We start from the raw sequence: 6,000 nt of genomic DNA, 5'->3' as shown, positions 1-6,000 counted from the left end.
GTAATACAGCCCCCCAGGCCTGGCAGGGTCTGCCTGCCTCACCACCACATCCAAAGCCACTTCCGCATTGTTCCCAGCATGACAGCAACACTGGTCTTTCAGTTCCTCAGTTGAACCATGCTTCTTCCTCCCTTGCTATCTTTGCTCACACTGTTCCCACTGTCTGGGATGCTTTTTCCCCCTCCTCCTCAATTTCTACTCATTTCTCTAAATCTGAGCTCAATACCTTTCTGCCTTCCCTTCTAAAGCAAAGAACCCTGTAGTTTTCCTGCATATCACTTTTCACAATTGAGATTAAATGACTTTAATTAGATGTTTAATATTTGTCTCCTGTGTTGGACTCTGAGTTCTATGAGGGCAGGGACACCTTGTCTTGTTCACTATTGTATCCCCAGCACAGACCATGGTGTCTGACCTATTGAAAATAAGGGCTCGGTAATTTTTTCCCTCTATTTTTTTGCTGAATGAAACACAGGACAAACACTTCCTATTCTTTACACAAACTTGAAATCTTTTCATCATCTACACATTTAATCTTTTGAGTGTCATCCCTCTATGCAACAAATAGAGGAAAACAATAGAATGGAAAAGATTAGAGATCTCTAGATACCAAGGGAACACTTCATGTAAAGGTTGGCACAATAAAGGACAGAAATGGCAAGGACCTAACAGAAGTAGAAGAGATTAAGAAAAGGTGGTAAGAATACACAGAAGAATTATACAAAAAAGGTCTTAATGACCCAGATAACCACGATGGTGTGGTCTCTCACCTAAAGCCAGACATCTCAGAGTGTGAAGTCAACTGAGCCTTAGGAAGTTTTACTACAAACAAAGCTAATGGAAGTGATGAAATTCCAGCTGAGCTATTTCAAATCCTAAAAGATGATACTGTGAAAGTGCTGCACCCAGCATGTCAGCAAGTTTGGAAAACTCAGCAGTGGCCACAGGAGTGGAAAAGGTTAGTTGCCATTCCAGTCCCAAAGAAAGGCAATGCTAAAGAACATTCAAACTACTGTACAGTTCAGTTCAGTCACTCAGTCGTGTCCAACTCTTTGAGACCCCAAGGACTGCAGCACACCAGGCTTTCTTGTCCATCACCAACTCCCAAAGCCTGCTCAAACTCATGTCCATCGAATAAGTGATGCCATCCAACCATCTCATCCTCTGTCATCCCCTTCTCTTCCTGCCTTCAATCTTTCCCACCATCAGGGACTTTTCCAATGAGTCAGTTCTTCACATCAGGTCACCAAAGTATTGGAGTTTCAACTTCAGCATCAGTCCTTCCGATGAATATTCAGGACTGATTTCCTTTAGGATTCACTGGTTGGATCTCCTTGCAGTCCAAGGGTCCAAGGGACTCTGAGGAGTCTTCTCTAACACCACCGAACAAAAGCATCAATTCTTCTGCGCTCAGCTTTCTTTATAGTCCAACTCTCACACCCATACATGACCACTGGAAAAACCATAGCCTTGATGAGATGGATCTTTGTTGGCAAAGTAATGTCTCTGCTTTATAATATGCTGTCTGCGTTGGTCATAGCTTTTCTTTCAAGGAGCAAGCGTCTTTTAATTTCATGGCTGCAGTCACCATCTGGACTGATTTTGGAGCCCAGAAAAATAAAGTCTGACACTGTTTCCACTGTTTCCCCATCTATTTCCCATGAAGTGGTGGGACCGGATGCCATGATCTTCGTTTTCTGAATGTTGAGCTTTAAGCCAACTATTTCCCTCTCCACTTTCACTTTCATCAAGAGGCTTTTGAGTTCCTCTTCACTTTCTGCCATAAGGGTGGTGTCATCTGCATATCTGAGGTTATTGATATTTCTCCCAGCAATCTTGATTCCAGCTTGTGTTTCTTCCAGTCCAGCGTTTCTCATGATGTACTCTGCATAGAAGTTAAATAAACAGGGTGACAATATACAGCCTTGACGAACTCCTTTTCCTGTTTGGAACCAGTCTGTTGTTCCACGTCCAGTTCTAACTGTTGCTTCCTGACCTACATACAAATTTCTCAAGAGGCAGATCAGGTGGTCTGGTATTCCCATCTCTTTCAGAATTTTCCACAGTTTATTGTGATCCACACAGTCAAAGGATTTGGCATAGTCAATAAAGCAGAAATAGATGTTTTTCTGGAACTCTCTTTTCTATGATTCAGCGGATGTTGGCAATTTGATCTCTGGTTCCTCTGCCTTTTCTAAATCTAGCTTGAACATCTGGAAACTCATGGTTCATATACTGTTGAAGCCTGATTTGGAGAATTGTTCCATGTCCGATTCTAACTGTTGCTTCTTAACCTGCACTACTGTACAATTGCACTCATTTCACATGCTAGCAAGGTATTGCTCAAAATCCTTCAAGCTAGGCTTCAACAGTTTGTGAACTGAGAATTTCCAGATGCTCAAGCTGGATTTAGAAAACGCAGAGGAATCAGATTAAACTGCCAACATCTACTGGACCATAGAAAAAGCAAGGGAATTGCAGAAAAACATCTACTTCAGCTTTATTGACTATGCCAAAGCCTTTGACTGTGTGGATCACAACAAACTGTGGAAAATTCTTAAAGAGATGGGAATACCAGGCCACCTTACCTGCCTTCTGAAAAACCAGTATGCAGGTCAAGAAGCAACAGTTAGAACTGGACATGGAACAATGGACTTGTTCAAAATTGGGAAAGGCTGTATATTGTCACCCTGCTTATTTACCTTCTATTCAGAGTACATCATACGAAATGCCCAGCTGGATGAAGCACAAGCTGGAATCAAGATTTCTAGGAGAAATATCAACACCCTAAGATATGTAGATGATTTTACTCTAATGGCAGAAACAGAAGAGGAACTAAAGAGCCTCTTGATGAGGGTGAAAGAGGAGAGTGAAAAGGGGGCTTAAAACTCAACATTCAAAAAACTAAGATCATGGCATCTGGTCCCATCACTGCATGGCAAATAGATGCAGAAAAAGTGGGAACAGTGACAGATTTTATTCTTTTGAGCTCCACAATCACAGCAGATGGTGAATTAAGCCATGAAATTAAAAGACGTTTACTTCATGGAAGGAAAGTTATGACCAACCTAAATAGCATATTCAAAGACATTACTTTGCCAACAAAAGGTCCATCTGGTCAAGGCTATGGTTTTTCCAGTGGTCATGTATGGATGTGAGAGTTGGACTATAAAGAAAAGTTGAGTTCTGAAGAATTGATGCTTTTGAACTATGGTGTTGGAGAAGACTCTTGAGAGTCCCTTGGACTGCAAGGAGATCCAACCAGTGAATCCTAAAGGAAATCAGTCCTGAATATTCACTGGAAGAACTGATGCTGAAGCTGAAACTCCAATACTTTGGTGACCTGATGTGAAGAACTGACTCATTGGAAAAGTCCCTGATGGTGGGAAAGACTAAAGGAGGGAGGAGAAGGGGATGACAGAGGATGAGATGGTTGGATGGCATCACTGACTCAATGGACATGAGTTTGTGATGGACAGGGAGTTTGTGATGGGAGTTGGTGATGGAGAGGAAGGCCTGGCATGCTGCAGTCTATGGGGTCGCAAAGAGTCAGACACAACTGAGCAACTGAACTGAACTGAACTGGAACTGTCATGGCACCTCTGGGTGTGTCACTTCACTTAGTGATTGAGGATCAAGGTCTAGTCTTGTCTGCCATCAAGGTCTAGTCTTGGTCCCATTTGATTCTAATCAGTTTATGTTGTGTCCTCGGGCTACGTCATTCTTTCAAAAGTTGTGCCCTGCCCCTTTCCCTCCTGTTACAGCATCACTGACTTAATGGACATGAGTTTGAGCAAACTCCAGGAGACAGTGAAGGACTGGGTAGCCTGGAGTGCTAAAGTCCATGGGGTCACAAGGAGTTGGACATGACTTAGCGACTAAACAACAGACTATTGAGTAACTGTGTAACCCTGGACAAATTATTTATGTCCTCTGTTCCTCAAATTCCTCAGCTATAAAATAAGGATATCATAATGGTATCATTTTATAAGCTTGTTGGAGGGATTCTTGTAATTTCCTCTCCATGACTCATAAAGCACTAAGAACAGGGGCTGGCCTTCAAAAATGCTCAATAAATGTCAGTCAGTATTGTTTACCTGTGGCAAAACAGGGTTGTCCATTTCTCATTTAGTATTGAAAGAAGTTTAGGGATATTTATGGTGCTGTGACATTCTCTGTTAGGATTGGAAGGTTAGGATTGGAATGTTAGGGAGGTTAGGATTGGAACACTTAAAAATATAATGCCTCCTCATCAATTCTTTCCTCTACCTTTAAATCTTAATATTGAAGCCAGTGGGAGAAGGGAAAGAGGAGAAATGGTGCCAGCTATGTCCTATTTGGTTCCAAAAGATAGCAGCATCAGTTGGCACTTTCTCCTAGAAGTTTGTTTCTATTGTTCACACATGCATCTTCATATGCTCATTGTCAGAGATGAGATGAACTAAGAGAGGGCTACCATTTCAGATTCTTGACACTTGGCAGTTTGTGAATGCTGCTTTTTTGGAATCTGGAGAACCATCAAGCTGCCTTTCTTCTTCTTATTATTAGGACCCTTTTGATTGATCAGAGCCTATGAAGGAAATATTGGCTATTCAAGAGCCATAATAAAACAGTAGTAAAATAATGAAGTCTGAATTGCAACAAGGAGCTCACTCAAGCAAGGGCCCTCTGCTGCTGGGTCCCAGAGAAAATATTTCTCATAAGAAAAATATAAGATACAAAAAAGTCAAACAGATAACCTTCCCTCAAAACATGTAAGAAAGATACAAAAACGTCAGATAATCTTCCCTCAAAACACAGTGTTCTCTAAAATCCCCTTCCTTCTTTTAGAAGGCACACTCAGTTCTGGAACAGAAGCTAGGAAACCAGCCTGAGACAATTAGTTTTCCCCTCCCCTTTTAATCTCTTGAGAAAGAGCTGCCAATTTTAGAAATTCCTCCTTTGATCAGAAGATAAAGCAGAACAATGCTGTAGCACTAAGCGGATTCCTAAGGGACATTTTTCAAGGGTGTGTAAAGCCTGCCTGGAAGTGTGTATACAGGGAGGGAGAAGGGGAGTTGGTGGAAATGGAAGGGTGGGTAGACTAGAGATGATAGTCACAGCGAGAATGAATAATCATACAGTTGCTTCTAGATTCCATAGAGGAGCAACTCCAGTCAGTCTTATTTCCTGGGAGTCTTAGGCATGTATATTACAATGATTAAAGGGCTTCATCTAATTAACATCCTCCCTCAAAAAAAAAAAAAAAAAAAAGGAAGAAAGAAAAAATCAGATTTATTTTTCACCGTTTGTCGGAGGTGACTTTTTGTTCTTGTTTTTACTGAAAATTACAAACTAGTCTATCACATTAAGATTGTGAATCTCTGAAAGGAGGTCTGTTTAAAAGATAAAAATACTATGGGTTAGAGCTAGGACTAAGTTTGAATCATGCCGCCAACTTCACTGTCTGTAAAACGGGGGTAATTTTCCTATCTGTTTAACATGGCCATGTAATTTTTTTTTTTAATGTAACACTTGAAGACTAAATATTTTATGAGCATAAGCTCATTCAATTCTCATGAGGAAGGTATTATTATGGAGACTGTATGTAAAGATATTTTGTGATGTAGAAAAGAGCCGTCTGGTTATGAGTTATCATTGGGCCACCTTCTCACCTGGCTGTTGTGAGGATTAAATATGATGCGAAAGCACTTTAAACACTCCACGTGATGGGCGGACTACTAATTACACACTCCGCAGCACCTGATCCACTGTGAGGAAACGGTAGACGCTGGTTGGAGTGAACGATTTTATATCTTCCCTGTTCCTTTCAATCCTCCAATCACAAGCTAATGTCCGCAGGCCTGGGGCCAAAACCACGAATCTGGGAGCTGCCGTCCGGATGGAGACGAGCGCAGAGTCCAAGAAGAGGGCACGGGAACAGTAAAGTAGTTCAGTGGCTGGGGGGCGCTTTGGACGCTGGGTTTGAGAGGTGGCCGACTGGGGTCCCCGGAGTCCCTC

This window comes from Bos indicus x Bos taurus, chromosome 15 (assembly GCF_003369695.1).
Source record: "Bos indicus x Bos taurus breed Angus x Brahman F1 hybrid chromosome 15, Bos_hybrid_MaternalHap_v2.0, whole genome shotgun sequence".
NCBI lineage: Eukaryota > Metazoa > Chordata > Mammalia > Artiodactyla > Bovidae > Bos > Bos indicus x Bos taurus.
This window is presented reverse-complemented; position numbering follows the sequence as displayed.